Here is a 16,490-nt window from a genome sequence, read left to right as displayed (position 1 = left end):
CTGCAAGTAATTCAGAGCAACAGAGTTGTCAGTCTGCTCCAGGATAACAACTCGACCACATAGTTGTTGCATTTTAAAAGATGTTTAAAGAGGGATTATAATGCGACATTGAGCATTTACTTTAAGGTTACTACGCCCTTATGCCGTTACATTCAAAAAAGCAAATGGGTGATTATTCTGTCTGATCTTTATTTAGAAGTTAATATATATATATATATATATATATATATATATATATATATATATATATATATATATATATATATATATATATATATATATATATATATATTTAATATTAGAAATACATTTTCCACGTTTAGTAAATAATTAAGTTCCACTTTGAAACCAAAGAGGATTAATGCTGGTGGCTATTGGGCTACACTTGCAGTAGCTCTTAAATAAAGATATGGTTTGGGACACCAATTTTGCACCCACACTTGATGGCACATTCAGACATGTGATACAGGCATCCTTTAATTTGGTAAACACAGCACAGCAATTAAAATGAAATACAAATGGAAAGGTACATCTGGAAAAACAGGCAGCCTTCAACAAGGTTTTATTCAGATTAGTCAGACCAGTTCCCATTACAGGTGTCAGTGCTGCTGATTGCTGGCCCATGTTACTACGTTGATGAAAAAGGGTTAAATTCCCCCCACCCCATCTTCCCCCCCTTTTTTAAACCCTAAATTTCTGACGTACGCCCAGTGACGATATCCTCCACGTGAAACGAAATCCTGCCTTTTTTTTTTATACCCCCAGCCCCTCTCCCAGCTTGAGGAAATCCCAGACATGAGTGGGCAGCCTGTAGTTTTCATCCAGTTGCGTGGATCTGACCAGAATGTGCCACATTCTGCAACAAGGTGACCTAGAAAGGAAAGAGGACGGGGGAAGAAAAGGTAGAGATTTTATTTCTGAAGCCACGCAACCTCAGAATCTCGATATCGCCCCCCAAAAGATTGAATTATAGTTTAAAAAAATAATAATAATCACAGTCACAGAAGATTTCGGCGAGCTTTTCTTGGTACTGAAATGAGTCGCTGTCCCTGGTGCTGATCCGCCATGTCCGGTGGAGTACGTGTTGGGCAACATGAAAACAAAACACAATAAACCGCAGTCAATTTTTCAACAATAAACATCTTTGAATAAAACTGTATTATTTTTTTAGTTAGTATTTAATCAACTAAAATACATTTATTTTGTCGCATAAAAGGGCATTAAACGTGTTCAATGGCGCTCCTTTGGTTTGTCCTGTAACGGCTTATTTTCTTGTGAGCGTACTCTGCCCTCTTGTGGTTTTACGTGAAAACGACACTTTGATCATTTTTCAATGAAGAATTCCCTAATTCTTCGTTTTTTTTTTGCTAGAGCAAAAAAATAAAAAATAAAAAAATTCAAAAAAAGGCTAATAGCTATACTACTTTTTAATGGGCAGCTTTAAACAGCTGGTAATTCTTCCAAGCAACGTTGAGCAGATCTAGTTCACATTAAACATTCATTGTTGATGCCCACTTAACTACAAAAAGATAAATAAAACTTAATTTTCATTTAATTTTCTTAAGTGTCTTAAGAAAATTAAGATTTTAAATAAAATGTTGTTTCTGTATCCTCCTTGAATGAGCTCCGTCTTACAGAATTGCATAGAAACAATCTAAACATGGATTCATTATGCCTTCCACACAACAATTAACAACTCAAATGGAAAATCCACGTGAAACCCCCCCCCCAAAAAAACCACTAGATAAAACACTGAAATTCACTCTCCTCACTCCATCATTACTCTGCATATAGAGTGCTTTGCAAAAAAATACTCACTACTTTCAAGTATTTTATGGGGATTTTATGCAAATTCTTTTAGCAGTGTAACTCTGAAACTTGGTATGCATCTTTGCATCTAGTGCCACACTTTTCTAGCTGACTCCACTTCCTGGCTGTCTACCTTAACTAATAGAAAAAGAAGAAAACATTAATATGCAAAATATGTTGCGATCTACAAATCTGGCCATTATGAAAAAGGTTAGTAAAGAAAGTCATTTTGAGTGTGGGGTCTTTTCACACCCTTGTTTTCTGTCTGTCATTTGGGGTCGGGGTCCGGCGTGGTTTCGTGGCTCGGTGTCGGCGTGCTGTGAGGTGAGGGGCTGGATGTGGTGGGGGGTGTTTGGAGTGGGGCTGTGTGTTTAGCTTGTGCTCTCATCAGCTTTTGTGGTGAATGAAAAGGTTAATTAATCATGGAACCGGGGTGCCCACTGTGGATGTGAGATTCATGGCATCTCTGTTTGGGGGCATATGTTCGATGTTTGTGTGCTGGTTGGAGGTGGTTCTGTGGGTGAACTCATGTCGGAGCTTATGGGCGGTGGGAGGTCCGTGGAGTTGGGGAAAGAACTCACTGGGAGGTTGGGGCTGTTTATTTTGGGGGCTGCTCTATTTGCCTGGCTCATGTGGAGTGTGTGGACTCTTTCTGACCCCGTGTCTGGATGTGGTCAGCGTCTGGGCCCAGTCACTCGGGTGATGTCTGCCCCTCATCCGGGATGATGGGTGTTAGGTTTATTTTAGTTCCTAAGGGCTTCTCTGCTAGCCTTCTCTGCTACTGGAGGTTTGGGTGGGCTGCTCTTCTCCACCCTGGAACGACAGGAACCTCTCCTGGGTCAGCGGACGGGTTGCTCCTTTCGGAAGGAGTTGCTTGTACCTGGGAGTACAGAGTTCAGCAGGGAGTGCAAGTGGGTGTATGGAGTCCAAATTTGAGTGCCTTTACATTGGGTAAAAAAAACTTTATTTAAAATATTGGTTTAGACATATATACACACAAATAGTTCTTAGTTACAACATATTCTGATTATTTTATATATTTTATTCTTTTTTACGACGGTTTATTATATCCAAAAACTTGCCTTATAAACATAAGTGTACATAAGAGTCTTTGACCCAAACAGCAGAAAGGGGCTACAAGTTTTCTCTCTCTGTCCAATGATTTTAATTCATAGTATAGATTACAGTAATGCTCTGCTTTCTGGTTTTCCCAAAAGATCAATAGCTCTATTATAGGTACTTCAGAACTAGACAAATGCTAATAATATTCTGAAGCGAACTCACATCACACCAATTTTATACTTTCTGTATTGGCTATTAATTTATTTTTCCTGTTTGAAACTCTTAATGGTCTTAGCCCACCCTGTTTTTCAGATTTATTTCAGTCACACATCCCCTCCAGATCCAGCAGATCTTCTGGACAGGGTCTTCTGTTCCACCATCCATTCCTGACAGCTGGTATCAGGTTTTTATACTAATGTAGAAATATGTTTTCACCACACTGGACAAATGGACAAACATTTTAACGTTGGTCTCGTCTGTTCAAATAACACTCTTCCACAAAATTCTTGTGGATTATTCAGATACAACTTTTCCAAACCCAAAGAACAGTGCACCATAATTTATCCACGGTTTAATTTATTAATTTATATTCTAATCTTTTTAGAATTATCAGAGCAGTTCTCTGACTTTTATGACTGTTTGTGCCATGGTAAGCAGCAGCAAAGCGCTGCTGCTCATGAAAAATGTATTTTGTTATTTATGGTGTTTAAAGTACATCACTGCATCATTTTATTGGTTCTAATCTTATTTGTATGTTTTTACAGGAAGGTTTACATTGAAAAGAAGCCACGTTTATTCCATATGCACAGTGCCTTGCTGCTCAAAAATGTCAGTGCTGGACTTTTCCCTTCATCTGTTGTTATTTTAATCCCTGAGCATTAGCAGGCAAGTATTTATGAGCAACAACTGAAATTTAGCTAATATTTTCCTAATACTCAGGCGATGCCTTGATTTTTAATTTTGATCTAAGTTTCCAATCTATTGTTGCACAAAGCTCTTACATATATTAGATAGTAAAAACAATAATGCCTAATTCTGAGGAGGAGTGAGAATTTCATAAAGATTCCTTACAATTTTGCAGTCAAACAAATTAATCACACAAAAGGGACTTTGAGAAAAAAGAATCCTAAAATAGCAATATTATATATCTTCTGGGCATAGCGCCACTTTATAGCCCAATCAAGTAACTATGAAACCTTGAGTTGTTGCCGTATAGATCAAACATGACTTGAAAACAATTTGATTTTGCAATTCGACGCCTAGAAATTGGGCCTTTGTCTCTTTAAGAAGCTCCTGCACATCAGTGACACTCTCCCTTCCCCACATCATCGCAACAACGTCCCTCTACTAAGCCTTCAACAACAATTTACCAGTAGTAGTTCATATACTAAGCTGAGCAGATGCACAGCTCCATCAGGTGTTTGATAATTGCTGCTGCCGCTCGTCTGAAGGTGTTGAGTGGGGGAGTCGCGAGGGACGCCTGCTCTGTGAAGCGGAAGCTTGGCTGGAGACTGCAGCTCTGAGCGCCCAGTGAGACCGCATGTTTCTGCACCCACAATAACTACCAGGGGAGATTAAAGGATTTCTCAAACATGCATGATAGAATCAAAGCATCACTCCAGGTATGTTTTTGATGAAGGAATGGCATTATAACATGGTATGAAGCTCAAGAAAGTTGATTTTACATGACACTTTCCCTTAATGTAGGAGCTTTAGGGGTTCTTGTTGTGATGGGCAGATACCCTCTTTACCTGGTTGGTGATCCATTCTATTTAAGAATCATTCCAGTGGATACATCACAGTTGGATTTGGTTCTGATTGGCCCCCATCAGTAAAAACCTTTTTCTTTTTGACAGCATTTTAATGATCAGCATGGCCTAAAATCAGCTCTCAGTAGGATTACTTTTATTTAAATTGAAGGAGCTTGCTGTTTGCTGCTAATAAGGGTCCAGTGTGCATCCTTCGAGGATTTAGTTTTCCAGTCCATTTAATAAATATCCCTTTACTACACTAAATTGCACAACTCCGATGTAAACAACTTTCATCCTTGTAGTCCCTTTGAATTGAGGCTCTGTGGATTGGAATAACATCTGCACCCTAACCCCCAAATCGCTAAGACATGTTCACTGGTGCACAGCTGAACATTGTATTTGCACAGGTTTGTGCCCACTGGTTCATGTAAATGAGTGACATGAACATCTGAAGGAGGCTGAGCAGAACTCCACAGAGCCAGCAGGCCAAAAATAAAGGTGATTCACTGTGCGTTATGATCTCGGAAATAAATTGTGCAATAAAATGATCTCTGCGCGCAGTTCCTAAATCGCAAGCATAGCCGGAATCTCAGCCTCGGTTGGCAGAGGTCCCCGCAGCCCCCAGTGAACCCATCTTTATTTATCATGCCCTCTTTTTACAACCAGCGCTCGTGCGAGGCCTTTCTCCTTAACAGATCCATTGAGTGGATTCAGTCAGTCAAAGCAAGCATTATATAATTCCAATCAATCTGTGTTATAAAATCTTGACATAAGCTGAGGCCGCCACACAGCAGAAATTTACAGCTGTTTAGACTGCAAGTCATTTCCCTGTGGCATGTGCATACATACTGCATTTGGACCTTTGGAGCTAAGTGCAAATAAAAACCTTGCCTAGGGAGGACTTCAAACGAGAGTTTTACCCCTTCTCCGAAGCGGGCATGAATGATTGGTTACACACACGCGCCGCATCAGACTGCATTTAGTCTACCGTAAATGGGGAAAGGGAAAATGGGAGTGCTTGCTGCAGGTCTTTCAATAATAAAAAAAAAAAAGAAAGAAAAAAAATAAACATCTTTGATATTTTTAGCACTGATGAATAGCCCAGTAGGACGGGGTGGGGAGCTTTTGTTACCTCTAGGTGGCAGCAGAGACTGTTTATCTTCATAAAGGCTGCGCTCGCTATTCACAGCACTAACCAGGGAGCCTATTAAGTGAAGACATACATGGATCAATGTACTTTAATGTATAACCAGGTTTGTACAGGATGCAATGTTCACCTGTGTGTGCCCCTCCTCCTGCGGAGCTCAAGTGCGTCGACGTTATCACACGCTGAAGATGCTGCCGTCGTCTCCTGGAAAGCTCTGAGCTCTCTGCGTTTGGCGGCAGAGCGGCAAGTTTACCTCCGACATCCAAAATGGCTTGAGATGAACTCCTGCCACACAGTCAAGATGGAAGGAAATTAGAACAGATCCATAACCTAACCTGGAGAAACCCCCTGACCATAAATGCACCTGTAGATGACTGATGCTCTCTGAGGGTTTCTGATTTGTCACGCATGCGTGATTATCGCTTTGTTCAACCGCGTCTTTTGAGAAAGTCAGTCCCTACTGATAATTACCGTTAATTCATGTAACATTTGTTGTTAATCTGTTTGTTTTAATGATTCTGTACATTGAACTCTCTGTATACAGTAAGCTGATTGAACTATCCTTGGGGTCTGCTGTAGTAATGTAGTAAAATTAAAGGCATTATGTAAATTGAACAAGTGCTCCAAGCTATTCTCCATCTTCTTTATGCACACAGGCTTAATTCAATGAATCTTTGTGAAAGCACTTTCAGCAGCGATGGAGCTCGATAAGCAGCACCTGAATAAAAGCCAAGCTGCACAGATTAACAATGTGACATACTGGAAGTAATATTACAGTATATTATGTCATGGCAATTTGTTAAACTGCTTTGAGACAGAAGCAGGACTTGTAGGCTTGTATCTGCAAATTTGCTGTACTGATTAAAAGGCTGTCCATGAAGTGGCCGAGCGGTGCAGCTCGTCACTTTGGGAAGTTAGAAAAGTAATAGTTTAAAACTTTGTCGAAGAAAAGACAAATATGTTTCAGTTAAACCAACTTTTCTTCGTTTTTGCAAATATTGGATAGAAAATATTTGTGCGATGTGCTTATAGTCAAGAGTTTAAATGTCCCAGTCGGAAAGCCAACATTTGGAGCTATTGCTGTTGCACATATACGACATAGTGAAAGTTTCATATTCACATAGTGCTGCAATGTAATAAAATAACATAAATATATTGGAGAAAATATTACAGTGGCTCTATGTGCTTCAGCAATGTGCTAAACTGTTTTGTAGCATTGATGCATTTCTAGCCACTGCAGGGAGTTATAGAAGTAGCAATTTAAAACAACAGGGGTAGTGTTTATTTTTCCAATTACTTTTTTCCTCTTTTGTGATTTTTACACTTAACCCAATGAAGAGGAGTTCTCTTAGTAGTTGGAAATCCAAGAAATTCCCCAAAATACTCACCTGCCCCAAATTCAGCATCCAACATCACTGTCATGTGTATGAAACATTTAAAAAGTTGCAGATATGATCTATTAATCAGCACAATCAGTAATTGTTGTATCACCTTAAATTAGTGAAACACAGTAAATTATTTATTGTGAACATGTTCCTTTATTGCCAAAACCTATAAAATGTAAAATGTAGAGAAATAACTGTAATATTCATGTATTGCTAAGTTACCCAACAGCAATGTGACGTACTAGATGCAATATTACAGTGTATTACAGTGTATTTGTATGTAAATATGATGTAACTTGGTTGTTTTTTCCTGCAAAATTAGAAAATATTGTCCATTAGAAAGTCAAGGTTTTGTTTACTTCTAACTAAAAGCTTGGGATAACAGCTAACAAGAGCATATTAGAGAAGCCCTACTTTTAAAAAAGTATCTTTTCTCCAAAGATAATAAAAATATGTTTTTAAACATTTTTTAAAATATTTACCCTTTCACAACTATCAGATACATATTTATGATGCATTTTATTTGTACTCAGAAGTCACGTTCTCTGGAGTTTTCTGTTGAAAGGACAAAAGTCTTCGCTATCGACTGCAGCTACTGCAGACGTAATTTGTAGCAAAAATCGCAGAGCAGATATAAAAGTTTTATAGGCAATCTTTATTGTCTATATCACATGAAACTAGTGACACATGCTCTAGTATATTCGTCTCTGCATGTTTTTCTTGAGTCTTTTAACACATAAAATGGAGACAAATACATTGTCATCTTTTTATAGAGCAACTTATAGTTAAATTCCTACTAGCTGAAAGCTATACTAAGAGTATTTTATGCCAAATAATGTGTTAAACTGTTTCAAGACAGAAGTATGACGTGTAATATTTTTGTCTCAAAATTTATTGCTTGGAAAAAAACAAAAAAAGCCCATCCTTATTGCCTTTTTATTTTTGTGGTTTTTGACAATTACATAAAGCCATCACAGCTGGCTAGTTGCCTGCACAATTGCCCTGCTATTAATTTTGGTGCGTAATTGTATTACATAATGTGTTATGCTACTTCATAGGAGAGTCAAACAGCTGTGGCTATTGGTTGTTCTGCTGCAAGCGTTGTTCGGCTTTTCGTCTCGGCTGCTCTGCTAGACAAACAGTTTCATCATAAAGGGGAGTCGTAACAGGGCACTGTCAATATTAAGCCACATCAGCGCCAGACTTATCCACGGCGACTCAAGATATTCTCCCAATGAATTGTCAGATTCTAAGGCCGGGCAGATTTGGAGTAATTTATATTCTCTTATCGGGCCGCGGCTAATTTAAACACAGCAGTCGTACAATGTCATCAGTGACAGACGGAGAAGTCAATCTCTGTTACACAGAGGCATAGATGAAGAAAGACAGCTGGGCATTTGCTGCAATTCCACATGTAGGTTTCCCAGCAGATGGTAGTGCAGCATCACCGAACAGCTTCTTGTACAGCAGGACGAAAATGGTGCAGAAGAGAAGCTATCTAAAAATGACTGCTGCAGATTCTGAAGTATGAGATCTTAATGGGATAATAGGGCAATATCTTACCTACATCCTCTTTGTGCAAGACAGCACATTTTAAGAAAAAAAAAAGGAAGGGAAATTATGAATGACAGCAGTATATCTTTTTACACTACCTATATGGTGCACCCAGGGGGACCATTAGAAGTGGAGCACGCCGATTGTCGAGGTGCAGTGAATGTGCGTGCTTCTGCAGCTCCGACTTGAGTCACTTTCAAAATTGAATCCAGCAATAAGTGCTATCATAATATTCTAACTGCAGATTAAATACTTGGTACAGCACAAGCCGAGAGCAAACAAGGATCAGAGCAAATATCAAGTTTGCTCAGATGTGAGAAGTTAAAAGTGTCTACAGGGGCTTTATTTGCTTTGCAACTTCTTTTTTTGTGCTGCAATAGGTTTTATAGCTTTGGTGTCATCAAACATCGCCTTTTGTTAGGTTTAGTGCAGGCATTGTATCACAGAAATTCTGAGGTCGAATATGAAGAAAATAAACTTCTTTTCTTGTCAGATTTGGCCTTCTTTTAGGCTCGTCTCAAAGAAAGAGCACACTGAAGCGACATCAAACTGGAGAGATGATAATTGACTTTGCACCCGAACACAGAAGCCAAGCTTTACCTATCTGCTGTGGTGCGTTCCATCAGATAACTTTGCTCTCTCAAAGGTCCTTGAAGACATTTTGTGTTGGGCCGACTAGAACACTATCCAGAAACACAAAACAATATGCAATGAAACAAGTGGCAATGCACTGCACCACATCTCACTAAGAAACTTTAAAATGAGTGCTTTTACACCAAATTCTTTAACAATTATAAAAGAGTTTCTGCAGTTAAAGACATCACAGCCTATGTTCTGACCAAATATATCAGACCAAAAAACATCAGCCACAAGTTCTGAAGCAAATCAGTATCCTTTGAAGTCATGCAAAACAGCCCTCATCAGATGAGAGTTCTGCAGACTGAGACATCCAGCATATAAAAAAATGCTATGATTTGAAACCTGGTAAGCTAATGAGTTTGCACTTCTATCTTCTCAATTTGTACAAGCTTTTGTGCCAAGGCCTTTGAGGCCTTTCTGTGCCAAGGCCTGTAATAGTGTTCCCATTGTTCGCCTGAGAATATGGCATTTTTTTCATAAAAATTAAGCAGAGCCCATCTATATTTTCTTCTTTTTTTTTTTCCCACACGGGGAAAGACAAGGAGATCGGGAGAATTTGTTCTGAATTATAGATATTACTGCAGTGAAATTAAATTCATAAAGAACAAAAGGAATAAAATCTTAAAAAGGCTCAGAAGGCAGGATGTTTCACAACTGCATCCGAGCTGCAATCTGTTGTAAGCAGCTCATTTTAAAGACTTCTAAAAGCATATTGCTCATTACTTTTTCACTCACTCCTCACGTCAACCTCACATATTGAACTCGTGCATTCTTACAGGCAATAACCATCTGTATTAACTATGATATGAAGTTCCTTGTATAATGTGTATATTAGTCTCATTCAATACAATAAACGTAGAAGTGGGGCTGTAATTATGTGATTATTTCCCTCATGTCCCGCTCTATGTCTCTGTGAACCACATGCTAATACCGACCTCCCATTGCAGTGGATGACATCGAGTCCAATATCCTATGATATTGGACTCGATGTCATGTTGTATTTACAGGTACAAAAAAAATATATAAAGTTTTGGAAACAGTTCAAGATATTTTGTCACTCTGACAAACTGAAACTCATATATTAAATTCATTACACATCCAGTGAAATATTTCAGGTCTTTATTTCTCGCAATTTTGATGATCATGCCTCAGATTTGAATGCTGTGAAAAAGTTCAACATCGGAAGCTCCTGGTGTCACACTCTAATCGGCTTATTAACTCAGAACACCTGCACAGGTTTACTGAGCCTCTAAATGACATCTCAGTCTGGGTCAGTAGGCTACACAATGTGGGGAAGAATGCTGACTGTCACTGACACCCTTCACAAAGAGGGTAAGCCACAAGTGTGTTAGGAAATGATGCACCAGCAAAATTGATTCCAAAAATTGAGGGCATATTATAAGGAGCAAACTGAGGTTGGGAGTCAGTACATCAAGAGCAACTATGCATAGATGAATCCTATACATGGGCCACAAATATTGGGTTATGATCATGTCACACTACTCTTGGACCAGAAGCATCTTACCTGGACTAAGGGGAAAAAAAGAAAGAAATGGACTGTAGCTTAGTGGTTAAAAGTTCTCATTTCAAATAAAAGTAAAGCGTGCATTTTATTTGGAAATCAAGCTGCTAGGATCTGATGGAAGAGTGGAAAAGCACCTGTAATCTATGGGATGTTGTCAAGAGGAAAATCTGCGACACCAGACCCAATGATAGACATGAACCAAAAGATGCCAATACAACAATCTGAGCTTTCATTACACCTCAGTAGAACCAGAGGCGGATTGTCTCCATGCAATGCTTCACTGATGCTCTAAAACAAATAATATTTTTTATTGATCATATGTCACCAATGTTTTTTAAAATTTTTTTAGCTTGAGGTAATCTTTATTAAGCCACTATATGTCTTACTGGTATATGTTGGTATATGACTTTGCACATAGCAACTTGAGTAATATCCCATTTTTAATCCAAAGACTTTATTTGATGTCAGGCAGTTCAAATTCATCTGGGAAAGCTTTCCACAAGTTTTAGATGTGCGTTTGTGGGAATCTTTGATTACTCTTCAAGAAGCTCATTTGACATCAAGCACTTATGTCGGATGAGAAGGCCTAGAACAAAGTCTCTACTAAATGATCTCAAAGGTATACTACCTGGGTGAGGTCAGGTTATGAAACTTCAGGGATTTCTTTCATTAGATGAAACAATAACAAGGATGTAAAATTATTTTCATTATTTACATTCCTCAACACAGATATGGTGGGGGTGTTGATATTTCACTGTTTAAATGATCATATATACATTCACCAAGCTAGCAAGTACACTATCAATGGCTTGCGGATGCATTTCTTCTTGGAAAAACATGTCTTCCCTCGTACATGTTAATGTCTGACAAACGAGTTGCCTATATCAAAAGAGACAATAATATTTATAGATCATCACCTGAGCAATGACTGTGGTGCTTTCTTAAGGCATTAAATTTAAGCTGTAGCATTGTACCAAGAGTGAAAATTGGAGCTGGTTAAGTCTTCAGGTATGTCTAATCCATTCAACCATTAATCCCTAAACGGAGACCAGAGGAAACCTTACAGCACTCAGACAAACCTATAGTCTCTGAGACCATGGTGGGTTGCTCTTCCTGTGCAGTCAAGTTGCTTTTTGTGTCCCACTTTGGTCAAGAAAATGGAAAAAAAGTACAAAAACAAAAAGAATTCACACATGATAGAACAGCAAAGCTTTTTCCATGCATCCATGAGGGGACATTATTCAGAGAAGGTCCCCTCAGCTGTTTTTAATTATGGTTAAAATTTATCACTTTTGATGATAAATGTCTGGGACATTTGAGATAAACATTCAGCACTCAGTACTGTATGTTAATGTTTACCCCAGATGCACTGCATGGGTCAGTCTGCAGAGAAGACGCAGCCTCAAAGCATTTTTAATGAGACACTGAGGAGAAAACTGAAACAAATGCATTCGGAATGAAAGTTAGGGAGTACTTTACAGTCTCACCCTCTAATTCAATCACACACGCATAGAAACATGTGGAGTAACTCTAACAGGCTCAAGGTTGTTGCTCTTATTGAATATATCAACTTAACCACTGATGTCATTGATCAAAAAGCCAATTCCAGTTCTGTTATTACGTTAGAGGGTAAAACAATTGCCAAATGACTTTGTAAGGTGCACTCACTTGGTAAACAGATCTGAGATCCATTAAAGCCTTGGAGATTATCAAGCCTCAGTCCAACAATTTGCAGAGATTGCTCTAAACACCTTGTTGCTGACCTTCCTCATCTGGTTGAAAGTCAATGGCAAATGTGGCAGGGAGCCCACCGACACCCCCATGCACTTTAATTACGCCGCATCTTTGCTGCTGGCTATTTCCTTGTCCTCTCGCCCCATTTATGTAACAATGTGTCCTTATCGATGCCTTGGACTCACACACACTGCCCAGATGTGCCGCTGGTATCTTCTTTCCTTCCTGAAAGAAACAACACACAGCATGGGCTTCATCTCATGAATATTAATGCCAGGAAGCAGCTCATTGTTGTGCTTTTGTGGTTTACTGTAGCTGCCTCTCTCTGACCTCTGAGCTAAGAACGTGGATGTTTTCCATGTGCTTAATCATAATGCACAGCACCTCGTTCATTGATAGGTTAATGTACCCGAGAGGATCAATCCAGTCTGGCGCGACAGACATTTAAATGTTCGGGAAAGGCTTAAACAATAAACGCAGTCTGTCAGGATCTCGATCCAGCTTAATTAGACACTGTTGCGTCAGGTCTGATGACTGCTGTGATGTGTTACTGAGGATAATGGGTGAAAACAGTGCTGCTTAGGAATGGTGATTTAAACAAGAGCTCATTAAATGTGCAAAAATAAGATTTTCAACATGTATTTTTTTGTAAAATGTGTTTCTAAAGATCTGAGTATTTTCACACTGGGGCCCTGAATCAAACAAATCTCAAAGCTGCCTCGGTCTCGTTTCTGCTGCAGTTATATAACGTTGTACTGAGATTGTAGATAAGGGAAGGAATCTGAAGCAGGTCCCTGATTTAGCACTGACTGGCAGTGAATCAACAGGTAAAGCATCCTTTCTGCTCTATTAATCTCCCTATAACTTTATGCAAATCTGCTGGGCAAAAAAAGGAGAAAAGATTCACCTGCCTCTAACACAGAAAAGCAACACAAAAAGTGTTTTATCTCTCCATGTCATAATGTTTTCTGTCAGGTTGTTGATGAGACAGCATATGGAGTGCAAACATGAGCAAACTGTTTCTTTTGCTCCCTTTTATAGTGGAAAATAACACCTGGGTTACTGTAGCTTTGTCCTTTGAAGGGTAAAAGCAAAGCTTCCACATGAATGCAGAGAAAAACATTTGCTCCAAATGAATAAATAATAAAGGGAGATGAGGTGTTTGCATTAATTTGCAAAGCACCACCAAATGCAGGGAATTTTCACAGACCTTTGAGCCAGGGTTTTTTGGAGGGATCATTTTCTCATGGCAGGGTTTTATGACATGCAGCCAAAAATAGCAGCACTTGGGAGAGTAAAGTTAACAAATGCAATGCAGTTGACAGTAAATTAAATAGAAAGCATTGTGAATCAAAATGTAAACCAAGAGGATTTGCTGTGTGTGTGTGCGTGTACTTGTATTTATTACGTATAGAGGACCAGAATCACAATATTTACCAACGAAGGGAGGTCTTTTGTGAAGATGAGGACCTTTTTCTGGTTCTCAATGTTTTGCACTTCTAATGCACTCAACTAGTTAGGTTTATAGGTATGGTGTGAATAAAATTTTGGTTAAGGTTAGAGCTAGGCATTGTTTGGTATTGGTTAGCGTTATGGTAAATGTCTGACGTTTCTAAAATAAAGGAAATCAATACAAAGTCCTGTTTGTATGGTGTGTACAAGGATGTGTGTGTGTGTGCATGTGTTGTGTGGCTGTGGGATACAGAACATTAAATAGAAATATAGATATGCCTACATTTTCTGCTATGTGTGCTGATTTTTCTTTGTTTTTGCATCTTGCATATTTATTTGTGAAAGCTTTGATGAGACTCACTGAGCAAAACCAAAGAAGTCATTATATCTGAAAGCATGAACATCTGCAGCTTGATTGTCTCTTTTGTTTCCCAATGTCTGGCAAGCTATAGCAGAGCATTATGGTCCAAGGACTGGAAAGCCTTTCCCTTTTGTTAATGAAGACCTGAAAGCAAACACAGCCCTGTTTGCCAGAGGCTGGTTGGTGTAACATGGACATCCACAGTCACTGACAAAAAGATTCATTCCCTTTGAACCTTTTCACATTTATCAGGGTACAACAAACTTAAGTATATTTTGCTGCAATTTCATTTGATAGAGCAGTATCCAGTTTGTAGGTTCAGTTACTCATTTCCACAGCTTTTCTGTGTCCAGTACAAGGTTTGTGGCAAATGAGACTTTAACAGTGGCCTTTGTTTTGCCACTTTTCTATGAAGACCAGATTTAGGATATTAACTTTCTAACAGCTGTAAAACTACCTCACAACTTAATCCCCGAATTGTCTGCTGTGTGTTTTAAGTCTTCATGATGTTGTTGGTTTACTAATGTTCTCTAACTAAATGCTGAGGCCTCTAAAGAACAGATGGATTCATGCAGAGAATAATTTTCAATAAACTGGAATAATTTTACTCATTAGGGGACCCTTGAAGATCATTGGTTGCCACTGATTTAATGCAGCATCTTATAAAAAGGGGATGAATACAAATCATGGTATATTTTTTAGATTTTAATTTAGAAAACAAAGTCAAAACCACGTGTCGTTTTTGCTTCATTTGACAATCTTAAATGACTGTATCTCACGTAACTTTGTCAATCACACCAAATATCAATAAAATACACAGCAGTTTGTGGTTGTAAAGTGAAAAAAGTGAAAAAGTTCAAGGGGTATGAGTCATTATGCAAGGTATTGTAGCTCTAGTGGACATGCTCTGTTGTAAGTCTCAACTGCAAAGCAGGTGAATTACACCTCTTGCTAAACAGCTCAGCTGAATTAATATGTAGCCTCGGGCTTGTGTCTTAGCAGGGGTCCTCAACTGCAGCTCTGTGCTGAAACGCCTGAAGCAGAACTGAGTTGGTTTTCCTCCAATCTTGCATCATACCACTCTGAACAGTCGCCTTTGCTCCTTTTCCTTCTGTGCTTAAATTATGTCTCCCTGATGATGAAAATCCTAACAATGGAGTTGAACCTTCTCCCAGCCTTTCCTTGGCAAGAATTGAACTAAGCAGAATAAAATAGCAAGAGCAACAATTTGTCCCAAATGGAAAATTATTTGTGAGTATGAAGTATTACATCACTTAACTGGAAGACTTGGGGAGAGAGAAAAAAAAGAAAAAAACGTAATTAGCGCCTCCGGAGAACAGAAGCAGGTCCAAGATTTCAAGGGTAACGCTCAGCCAAAATCTCAGCCAATATATTATCTCTCACATTAGTTGGTACCCTGCTGCAAGAGAGCACTCTTTTCACTTAGAGATATACAATATGGCAGACATGAATAAGTATGAGTCCTGGTCGTAAGCCCAAGTATTCTCCATGTTTAATTAACCAAGCTGTCAGGAAGCTACTTGCACTCCGCTTTTATCCCAGTCAGGCCTGTATCATACCCTCATTCTCCGTGTATGCGTATGTGTGTGTGTGAGAGAGAGAGAGAGAGAGAGAATTCATGTGTGTGTGGATCTAGAGGGAATCAGCATCTTTGTGTTTCATCTCTGTTTTCATTAATGGAAAGAAGGTGGTGTTTGCACTGACCTTCTGAAAGAGATGAGACGTGTCTCAAACTTGAGCCCCACAGACAGGTTGGAGTCGAAGGTCCTAATTGCCATGTGATTGCCCGTCATGAGTCATCATAGAATGAGGTGGGGGAGGTGCTTGTCTCTTTTTTCAATGTCGCTTGCTTGTGTGCAAACACGCGGAGCCAACAGATGGCAACATTGTTCCTCGATGAGCGGAACAGGTTACTTGGCAATCTGCCAGTGAGGTAGGGGTGCATTGAGAAACCCTCAAAAAATAAAAACAGCCATCAAATACAAGTGTGGGCGATGACGATGTGACTAATTGTTGCCATGGTGATCTGGTCTTTGAGATAACGTCTAAC

At 39.1% G+C, this 16,490-nt stretch overlaps 1 long non-coding RNA gene across 1 annotated transcript; it reads right to left on the bottom strand.

The window, feature by feature from the left end:
- Nucleotides 1-659: 659 nt before the first annotated feature.
- LOC111606935 lies at nt 660-16,230 on the bottom strand. Its single transcript, XR_002752279.1, has 5 exons — nt 16,145-16,230; nt 12,541-12,831; nt 5,900-6,054; nt 997-1,055; nt 660-871 (listed from the first exon to the last, which is right to left on the bottom strand). It is a non-coding gene; the product is annotated as an uncharacterized LOC111606935 (long non-coding RNA).
- Nucleotides 16,231-16,490: the final 260 nt, after the last annotated feature.

This window comes from Xiphophorus maculatus, chromosome 23 (genome assembly GCF_002775205.1).
Source record: "Xiphophorus maculatus strain JP 163 A chromosome 23, X_maculatus-5.0-male, whole genome shotgun sequence".
NCBI classification, from domain to species: Eukaryota; Metazoa; Chordata; class Actinopteri; order Cyprinodontiformes; family Poeciliidae; genus Xiphophorus; species Xiphophorus maculatus.
Note: the sequence above shows the minus strand (reverse complement) of the source record. Positions and strands in the feature narration are given on the sequence as shown.